Raw genomic sequence first — 11,553 nt, 5'->3', positions numbered from 1 at the left:
TAGTCCTTAAATCAGTCCACTCAAGATTCAGTATCCTGGAGTAAAAGCTTAATTGCCATGGCTGATCCCTTAACTAGAGAAAAAATGGGACATCTTGGTCTATTCCTCTACACGTCATGCAGAAGGGAGGAGAAGGCCATTACGAGAAGAATGGAGAACAGTTGCCAGACAGAATTATCAGATGCAACTGAAGCAGATGTTGCAAATGTGGACCTCGAACACTAGAATTACGTGGAAATGCAAAGGATCAATGCAAATTGTCCATGTTGCCTTGACAGACCTGGAGCAGCAGGAGGGCTATTCACATAAATCCAATACAGAGACTTTTCAGGGTTTCTCATGGTTCCCTCAGCCTCTAGTGGGAGCTTGGGACAGTGGATATTTACATGGTCTCTAAGTTTGCATTACAGTATTTGCATTTCAATCTGCTGAATGTGTCAAGGGTAGTGACATGCCCTCTATTTTTAATGCCTCTACCCCGAAGCAGGGAGATCTATGTGTTGCACATGTACTGCCCCAACAAATATGAATCATTTCTGCCTGTGATTTCCTCTCTGGGCACGCCTCTATTCCAAGGCTGTTGAAATACATATTTCAACTATAGAGATTATTTTTATAAAAATATCTAACATTTATTATATAAAGTTACTGTTTTTATTATATTTCTTATTTCATTAAACCTCACAAATAACACTTGTAGGTTGTAACAAGTATTTTAACCACTCTTCAGATGAACATGAGGCATCATAAAGGTTAAGTAAATTAAGAAGCAGAGATAGGTTATAAAGCCAGCTGATCCCAAGATTTATGCTCATGAACATGAAAGTGTAGTCTTTTCTCAATGATCTGATTTGAAGCAGGTGAAAAGAGCATTTGATTTAAAAATAAGAACCTGATGCAGAGATGAGGGAGCAGGAAGTCTACCCAGTAGTCCAAAAGGCAAAGGAATTAAGAAGTAGAGATTGGTAATTAAAAAATAGTCATGAGAATGTAAAGTACAGCATAGGGAATGTAGCCAATAACATTGTAATAACTATGTATGGTGCCAGGTAGGTATTGGAAATATATATTTTGTAAAGTATATGATTGTCTAACCACTATGCTGTACACCTGAAAGTAACACAAAGTAATACTGAATAAAAACTGTAATTTAAAAAATATTTTTATAATTTTTTAAAAAGAATAAGAAAAGTTCAGTTTCCCCCAACCAAAGGTCTCTTTATTGAAGCATCAAGATTTAAAAATCATAGTTCTAAGGCTTGCCTTCAGTCACATAAACCAATCAATCAGCCAACTAATCAATTAATAATTATTAGGTATGAGGATATTCCTGTTCAAGACTGAGGTTCACAGTTTTTAATCTTTTATGTTCCTGCACAATGTCATCTCTACTTCACATTATCTTTCCTTTCTTAGGTGCTTCCAAGGTCTAAACACTACTCCCTATCTCGGAGGGAAACTGCACTATCTCCCTTTCCTTTCGCTATCCCACAACCTCCAAAGCAGCTCTGAGAGAGGACCTCAGTCACTAAATACTTGGTCGTTCGCAGCCAATTTGCTCGTACATATGATTTCCTGCTTGGGCTAAACTTGAGTACAGCCCTTCAACTTCCAGTGTCCTCACATCAGATTACGCCTACTGCCTCCTTTCCCCTGCCTGCTCTCAGGCTACAGAACACTGCTAGAAAAAGTCACTGGACAGCAGCGTACTTGGTCCAATCACTGAGAATAGCTTGGAGATTGATAGGAGTTGTCACCATATTGATTTGACTGAAGCAACGGGGCTGAGGAAGGGCTAATTATCTGGTCAGCCTCGTGGCCATTCAGTTCCACGTGGAGACATCATCGCAATCTTAAATTAATGAAGAGGACTCTGATCAGATTTGTCTTGCTCTAGCTGGATTCCAACTTCAGGAAACTTAATTAGAATGGAAATTATTTTCTCTGGAGAGATTATGCTCTGAAATACTGCAAATGACATTTGATGGATGTGTTTCTCATTTATTTTGATAGGCTCCATCAAGAAATCTTGTGATGTAGAACAATATGTCTGGGCCCTTTTATTTACACTAGGAAATTCTAATGGGTTACATCTGTTGGGGTCAAGGCAATCTTGAAATCTGAGTTGATTTGCTGTCATGCAGTCTCCATTAGCCTTATAGTTCTAAAATGGAGACTGATGTCTACATATCATCATAATTTATTTGAATTTTTAAAATAATTATGTACTTGATTTTTTTTATTTAAAAAAAAACTTTTTCAGTTACAGTTCACATTCACTATTATTTGGTATTAGTTTCAGGCATACAGTATAGTGGTTAGATAATCATAAACTTTACGAAGCATTCCCATGATATTTCCAGGACCCAGTTGGCACCATACATAGTTATCACAATATTGACTATATTTTCTATGTTGTACTTTACATCTCCATGACTATTTTGTAACTACCAATCTGTATTTCTCTCTGTTTTTTAATTGGGTATTCTGTCTATATTCTTTTTAAATCATTTTTTATTTTTCAATTACAGTTTATGTACAATATTTGAATTTTTTATGAAGACTTTATCCTCTGTGTTAGAGAATATTTGTTAAGCAAACAAATGTTGCATCAGCATTATCTTGTCTTTATTTCAAACAGAATGAAACTTCTCAGTGACTATGTGATTTCCATTGGCATCTGCCAAAGTTACTTCTTTTAGGACCCATATCCTAGCATTCCAGCCTTTTCACTGCCACCTTTAAAGCTTCTACTGCTTCTGATTTTTTCTTCTTCTATTTCTTGTATAATTCCTTCTTAAGCCATTATTTCCTTCTTCCATACCTTAGATTATTATACTAAAATGAGTCTCAGTTGCCTTCTCTACTGCTGTTGATACCAGGATCCATTTATGCTACAATCACTATGCATCCTGGTCCCCCTAAATCCCCTGAAGACCTCTGACCAATCTGTTTCTGCATTGGCTCCTATAACTACACATTTCTTGATTCTGCTGATATTACCAATGAACTATCTACCGCTGGAAACACTGTATTCCCTGTGCTTAGCATGTAGGAAGTGTTTAATATGAGTTAATTAAATACATGAATAAAGAAATAAATCAGACTTGTAGTCTCAACTATTTTCTGGTGCCCCATCTGTCATTACCAGTTGGTCTCTTTTCTTCCTAATTATTCTCCTGCTACCGTATGAGTTCCTGCTGCCTCAAACTACTTATGTTAGGTCCTCATGTTCCACAGTCACTAGACGATAACACTCTTTCTTCCTTCAGTGCACTTTCTAACCATTATCAGCCTTTTCTCTCTTCCATGACTGCCAAACCTTGGCCACAACCGGCAATCCTGTTGAGGTGAAAACATGGCTGCAACTTCCCTCAATCTGTCTGTCTGTCATCTCTATAAAAATACACCTAGATAGGATTAAGGTCCTGGGGTATTCAAGAATCATAATGGACAAGTAAGATGAGTCCTAAATGGAGCCCATTTGGATTTACACATAGTAGATCACTGGTGATCGGCACAAACGTTGGTGCTCAAGAGATTGTTGGAATTGGAGAAAAAAAAGGTAGGGGGTTAAGACCACTCTCTCAAATAAACTTGGCCATAAAAGGAAAAAGAGAAATAAGAATGCAACTAGAAAGGGAAACTAAGATGGAGAAAGGACTTATTTATAAAGCAAGTTCTAGTATGGTTATAACCTATGAGGAAAGAACCATAAGGGAGGAAGACACTGAAAATCCTGAAGGCAGAGGCATGGCTGAGGGAGCATGGTCTTGGAGGACATAGAAAGAGATGCGAGCTAACGCACAAGTGGAGGTATTGGCTTAAAACAAAAAGAGAATTTCTTTTATTGAGGCAAGTGGAAAGGAATAAGGATGAGTGTGGCTATGGGAAACTTTGGAGATGAAGGGATAGGAATCCTCCATTTTCACTTTAAGTAGGAATAAAGGTCATCTGCTAAGTCTTCGGCAAAAGAGAAAAGTTGAGGAGAGAGACATAGAATCATCAATTACCTTTAAAAAATTTAAATGACAATATCCAAATGTTTTGATGCAGAAAAACATACACCGTAATTTCTGGCAGTGCTGTAAATTGGAAAAATGTTTTTGGAAATTAATTTGGCCTCAAAAATACTAATATATTTAAATCCACTGACCTCATTTCTAAGAAAATAATTCAAAATGTAGAGGAAAGTTTACATATAAAAACGTTCACTACAACATTATTTATTATGGGGAAAAACCTGGAAACAACTTAGTTGTCCAATGATAGAAAAGTAGCTAAGTAAATTATGGTAAAGTCAAGCAATCGAAATTTATGCAGACATTAAAATAATGCTTACCAAGAATTTTAATTATGGAGAATTTCTTTTATGAAAAATAAACCCAGTGATTTTGTTATGTTAAATAAACATGCCATAGATTAAATATACAAAGAAAAATTTTATGCATAGAAGATTTATTCTTAGATTCTTATAAATACTTTTCAGTTTTAACAAGTTTTCTAGAGTACATGTTACTTTTGTTATCAGAAAATGAATATAAATGTTTAAAAATATTTGGTAAATTATTAAGGCTATTGTCAGAGAACAAACAAAAAGGAATATTTGCTAAGCGCAAAAGAAAATGAAGTGGGGAGATGAAGCGCTGATTCCTGAAATTCAGTGAATTAAAAGGACATTGTCTGAGTCAGCATTTGCGAAGTTACAAAATAAAGGTTGCAGATTTGGGCCTTAGATATGTTGAACATTAAAAATTGGGTGATTTAACACAAAAGATAGATCTTTCTGATCCTCCTTGAAAAAACCCAGCTCGGTGAGCACTGGGCCTCCACTTTTATGCAGCAACAATCCCCCAGACGTGGCCTGTGCTGCCCTCCTTAGATGAGTGACATGATTGCAGTTATCCATAATCCTCACCACCATCCCGTATTATTTTCCTGACAAGTATATCAAATATCAGTTGCCTTTTGTCATCACCCTTGCTTTTCTATGTTTTTAAGCAAATAAGTGTTTACAGGAAATAAATTTTTTTCTGTCACTCTGTCCAGTAAAACTGGAGGTAAATAGATGTACTATCTGTGGAACATTGTGATAGGAGATTGAGGTGGCATTTTAATAGTTGGATTCAGTCTTCACTTTCAGGGGGATTACGTGCACATAAATAAAATAGGCTTAGAATATATTAGACCATCCTGATGACCACATAAAAAATAAGATACATGTAACAGAAAAGAAAGAGCTTTGCACAGGCTGGGGTAGTGCTGAACCATGCAGAATTGGGTAATAATTTCTAGTAGAAGTAAAATAGCAAAGATGAGAGACTAGAAAGGGCTTTTCTCTGGGACAGGAAAATCAGTCTTCCAGCCCCAGGTTCATTTTCAGAAACAGTAGCTACAAAGGATGTATAAGAAGTATTGGTTAAGAAAATTAGTATCCTGGAGCTTTATTGTTTGAGGAAGCCATTGTGTGCTCTTGAACACAAAAAGTTAATGTTTCAAGACGTTTAATTGGGAGGAAAATCATTTGAAGGAAGAGATTAGAAACAAAGATGACAATGAAGTGCTCATAATGAGCCACATTCATTTGGACAGTGAACAAGTTCTTACAGCGTACTTCTTATGAGAAGCTCTCTACCAGGCACTGGGGATGTTAAATAATTGAATCCCTTGACCTTAAAGATATAGTCCACTGGATGTAGAAAGACAACACATATATGCAAAACTGAGTAAAGCAGTGCAACAAAATAGAGTGGTTTGTGTGCCCAGGACCCTACTGGAGTGAATGAGGTCAGAGGAGACCTCTCTGAGGAGTGGCATTGACCCTAGTCTTCAGTGATGAAAATGAGACTGCTACATGAAAACACATCAGAAGAGTATTGCAGTCAGTGGACATGACAAATACAAATGCCCCAATTGTGTGTTTAAGGACCAAGGTGTCAGGCAGGTAGTGAGTGATGGGGAGAGTGGTAGGAGATGGAGTCAGAGAGATTGGGAGAAACCAGATTCTGTAGGGACCTATAGCTAAGCACTCGGGCATCATTCTTACTGACCTGTGAAGCCCCTGAAGAGTTTTAGGCAGGAGAGTGATATAATGTGACTTACTCTCTGGAGAGCATACTTCAGCCATATGAAGAATGGGCCACGAGATGACAAGAACAAATCCAGGAGGCCCAAGAAGGCTGTTGCGATAGCCCAGAGAAGAAGTAAAAGTGGCCTCGATCAGGTGTAGACGGCTTCAGGATTTCAGACTTAAGTATATTTTGGAGGAAGTGCTGATAGAACTTATTAATGGATCGGATGTGAAATATGATGAGAAAGGGGAATTCAAGAATTTAGTTGGCCGGAGTCTTGAGCAAATGGGTTTGGCCATTCCTGAAACGATCACAACTAGGGAATACAGTGGTGAGGCAGCACATAGACATTCAGATTTCTATTTAGAAAATCCTCAGCTTGTCATGCCTAGTAGAGTTCTAAAAAGAGGTGTACGTGCAAGGAAGCGCTTGGGTGTGTAAATCTGAAGCTCAGCCAAGGTCAAGACTGGAGATGTACACTTAGGAACAGTCAGGAGGCATTTAAAGTCATAGTTCTGGGAAAGATCACCAGAACAAAGGAAAGTCAAGAATGGGGCCTTGAGGTACAACCCAACATTTGAATTTAGGAGAGCGGTGGGTTAAAACTCAGATGTGTCTGATTAAGTCGGAGCCTTTGAACAATATCCTGAAAAATGAATCTCAAGGAAATCTTACCTAACTGATAGTCTAAAGAGCAACAATACTCTCTAACAAGTCATTATTGGCCTAAACAACAAATGCTACTATGTTCTCGTAAAACATATTTACTATCTGCTTCATAAAGCCTATTAACTTGGAAATGGCCCAGTCAAAAGACGCTTTCCCCAGGAAGCTGATGATGTTTGATTCTTTTTTCATTCAGTAGGTGATCAGAAGAGGCCATAGTGACCTTCCTCTGTAGGCTGCCATGGAGCAAGCCAGTTTGAAAAAAAAAGTTTGATTTTTTTTTTTTTTTTAGGAATATATATAGCTATTGGGGGGGGGGGAGAGTGTGTGTGTGTGTGTGTGTGTGTGTGTGTGTGTGTGTGCGCGCGCGCGCGCGCGCGCGCGCGCACGCAAGAATTTAAAGAGACTGAATCAGTTACATCAAGAAAAAACCTACACCGGCCTTAGCTGGTTTGGCTCAGTGGTTAGAGCATCAGCCCGCGGACTGAAGGGCCCCTGGTTCGATTCTGGCCGGGGGCACATACCCTGGCTGCAGCCTCCACCCCTGGCCCCAGTCAGGGCTTGTGTGGGAGGCAACCAATCGATGTGTTTCTCTCACATCGATCTCTCTCTCTCTCTCCCTTCCACTCTCTCTGAAAAGCAATGGAGCAAAATATCCTTGGGTGAGGATTTAAAAACAATTAAATAAGAGAATATTTGTATAGAGCAGGGTTTTTATCATCAGACACCCATGTTCATCAAGCCCGTTATTAAAAATTGGAGAACACAAAATACCCAACTACAACTACAGTGATAAAGCCCCATGATTTTTCAAAGAATAATATTAATTCCTTGGGATTTTTAGAAGGGGTTAGCCACAAAATGCAGATAATGCAGGGCATTCTTAGAGAAAATAAATTTGGAAAGCGTTAAGCTAAACTTAAATGGACTTTCTAGTTGTACTACATATCAGAATCTTTAATATGTATGAGCTTTGTGTGATTTTCCAAAAAAATGGATCCATGTATCGAGCCCATTAAGGGATCGTTTTCAGCCATGGCAATTCAGGAAAAGTGGCAAAAATGCCATTACATGAGTCAGAAGAGATGGCACTACAAGGGCTTAGTGACATAGTGAGTAGGTTCAACTGAATTGTAATGTTTTTGTTTAAGGGTGTGTAGAATTCTCATCGCTATCCAAGGACTTGAAAGAACCCTCAGAGCATCAAATAGTATAACGAAGGATTACTGAGCTGGTCATCAGGAGACTGAATTTTCACACCTATTTTACCGTTTTGTTGATCTAATCATTGGACCATTTTGAGGCCTCACTGATTCAGTAACTTATTGAGTGAATATTGATGGTCTCTGCTGTGGGCGGCACTGTTCAAGGTGCTAAGGATATAGCAATGAAAGAGAAAAATCGAGTCCTCAACCTCATGGAATGTACAGTAAATAAAGAAGATAGACAGTAAATAAACAAATATATAATTTCACCTGATACTAGGCACCTAGAAAAATAAAATAAAATTGGAGATGGTGCTGCAAAGGGAAAGAGGAGAGTTAGGCTCAGTCTCTCTGAAGGCTGAATGCCATCAGTAATTTTCAAAGCCTTTAAGTAATCACATGTAATGAAAACCCAAACAAATTAACTATTTGGCTTTCCCAAATAAATTAATTTTTTCTTATTTAACAAGGAAGTAAGAGATAGGCAGTCTAGGAGTTGTACAAAGTTTCATGATGTCACTAGTGTCCTGGGTGCCTTCAGTGTTTCTACTCACTGTCCTTAGGGTATGGTTTTTAAGCTCATGACAATCAGGCAAGATAGCTGCCTTACATTCATGTTCCAGGCATGGCAAAAACAGGGGTGCCAAGGATTACAGAATGGTGTCTGCATTAGGAAAGCCAGATTTTCCCTGAAATCCCCAGCAAGCACCCCTTGTATCTTTAGGGAGGTGAGGAAACATGAATGATGTTCAACCGACTGAGCATCTCTGCTGAAAAATATTCAGTTGCCCCGAACCTGGTTCACTTAAGGAAGAGAGATAAAATGGACATTGAGTAAGCGATTAGTCTGCCTTAATTTTCAGGGGTACAAATATACATCTACTTCAACATCCGAATTGTTATTGTAATAATATTAAATATTATAATAATATACTGGTATTCAACATGGAAAAGAAAAATACTGATTTATATAAAAGTTTGTACAAGTGATACCTTTGAAAAACAAACAACCCGTGAAGGCTCAGAGAAATCTTCTACTAAACTGAACCAGAGGTGCAAAGTAGCACAACATAAGAGTGAGTGCTGAAATCACAATGAAAGGGTAAGACATAATTTACTCTTGGATTTAGACTTACTGTCACTTAATTGGGTTCGGCACACATAGCCTCTACTAGTACATTTATCACAAGTAAGTTAAAAATAAAACCAACACCAAATGAAACTGATAATTATATGCTCTTCAATAAAGAACAGTTTATAAAATATTCAAATATATTCCTGTATATGACTAGAGAAGTGTTGTTCTTGCGAGTTCACAGAAGTGTATGTATGACATTGGCAACTCAAATTAACTTGACAATGCTCACTAATGGGCCATACATATTTGGCATTAGCATACTTAGATCCATGTGTTTCTTTTATTTACTTACTATAGTTTTAATTTGTTTCAGATGTATTTTTACGTAAAAATCAAATAAAAATGTTTGCAGAACTCAAAAACCTCAGAGAAATGCTAAAAGGAAAAACCCTGGGCTAATTGGCCTCAACCTCACCTTCAGACTCAGACATTCTTAATTTTTTGTAACTTATAAGAACCCTATCTTTGTTAAAGACATTAGTATTAAACCATGTATTAAAATTCATCTCTGTTCATGCTTTCAATGCTCATCAAAGAGCAGTGATTTCTCAAATATTCTAAGAATTTGAAATAGACATTATGAAGCTGGTGGAAATATTAATGACATAATGAATTCAGATATGGATAAATCTTTCTCATCTATAATTCTTAAGAAGCCAGAAAGCAGTGTGCCTTCTTCAGCTATCTGTACACATTCTGATCTCACAGACCATTGGAGAATACAAAACTCACCTACAAGGGATTATACTAATTATTAGTTAGATATATAACTTACTTAGGCTACAATGGATTTTAATTAGGTTTACAGAAGCATTCTGAAATTTTTTTTTAGAGGAAATGCTTTTATTTGTCAATTTATGAACATTTAAGTATCTCATCCAAAATTTATACAGTATCAGATCATGCCTAAACCTTAACAACCTGTCTTTTAAGAGACAAAATCTATTACCCATTGACCTGATAATTTCATTTATAAAAAAATACCTTTAAGAAATAATCCTAACAAAAAAGCTTTATTCATGAAAATTTTTACTGGATAATGATATATAACACTTAAATTTGTGCAATATAATACTGCCCAGAGCAGAGTGAAAAAAATAAACATTAAAGTATTATGAGGATGCAGATGATAATGGACATTTTTAGAACATATTTTGTTAGATTTATATATATCTTTTTGGTGCTACACCAATATAAATGGTATTGTGTTTTTAACATAAAATTGCAATTATGCACTGCTGGCATATAGAAAAGCATTTCACTTTTGTATATCAACCCTCATATCCTGTGATATTGCAATACTTACTCTTTTGTTTAAGGAGGTTTGGTTTTGTTTTTGTCAATAGTGTCGTTTTCTTCATAGACAATCTTGTCATCTGCAACCAAAGGCAATTTTATTTCTTTTTCCCCAGTCTGTATATACTTTAATAATATTTGATGTATATATTTTGGTCTTTGTCCACATTTCCTGGGCTCACAGCTCCCAACACCCTTGGAATTTCCTCAGTCATAAGAGCAATGAGAGCATCTTTTGCTATATTTGTTTTTTTGTCCTCAGTTCTTGAAAATCTATTCTGGGTTTTTCTTTTCTCTTTACATTTTAGCTGTGTAAATTTCTACTGACATATCTTCAAGTTCACCAATTCTTTCCTTGCCCCTGCCCAGTCCGCTGATGTGCCCATGAAAGGCATACTTTAATTTCTAGAATTTCCTTTTGGTCCTTTCTTATAATTTCCATTTCTCTGCTTACATTATTTTTGCATACTTATTTTTTTCTATTAGAATATTTAGCATATTAATCATAGTTATTTTAAATTCCTTATTTGATGATTCCATATCTAAGTCTGGTTTTGGTACTTGCTTTGTCTCTTCCGTCTTTGGGGTTCTTCGCCTAGTAATTTTTTGTTGAATATCAGACATAATGTATTGGGTATGGAACTAATGTAAACATGCCTTTATTGTTTTTGCTATGAACTGAATTGTGCCCCCCTCCAAAAAAAAAAATTCATATGTTAAAACTCTAACCTCTGATGTCGCTGTATTTGGGAATAAGGCCTTTAGGAGGTAATTAAGGTTAAGTGAGGTCATAAGGGTGGGATCCTAATCCAATAAGAATGATGATTGGTGTCCCTATAAGAAGAGGGATATATCTTTTTTTGTCTATCTCTCGCTCACTCTCTCTCTCCTCTCTCTCTCTCTCCCTCTCTCTCAATACCTTCCATCTGACCGCCGCATGCACACATAGAGAAAAGGCCATATGAAGGTATAGTAAGAAGGCAGCATCTTTAGGCCAATAAAAACTCTCACCAGAAACCGACCATGAACACTGGTGGCACTTTGATTTTGGTCTTCCTAGCCTCCAGACCTGTGAGGAAATTAATTTGTATTGGTTAAGCCACTCAGCCTAAGGTGTTTTGTTATGACCACCCAAACAGACTAAGACAATGATGTGGTTTTTGTGGGGTTTTTTTAA

Source organism: Miniopterus schreibersii, assembly GCF_964146895.1.
Source record: "Miniopterus schreibersii genome assembly, chromosome: 1".
NCBI classification, from domain to species: Eukaryota; Metazoa; Chordata; class Mammalia; order Chiroptera; family Miniopteridae; genus Miniopterus; species Miniopterus schreibersii.
This window is presented reverse-complemented; position numbering follows the sequence as displayed.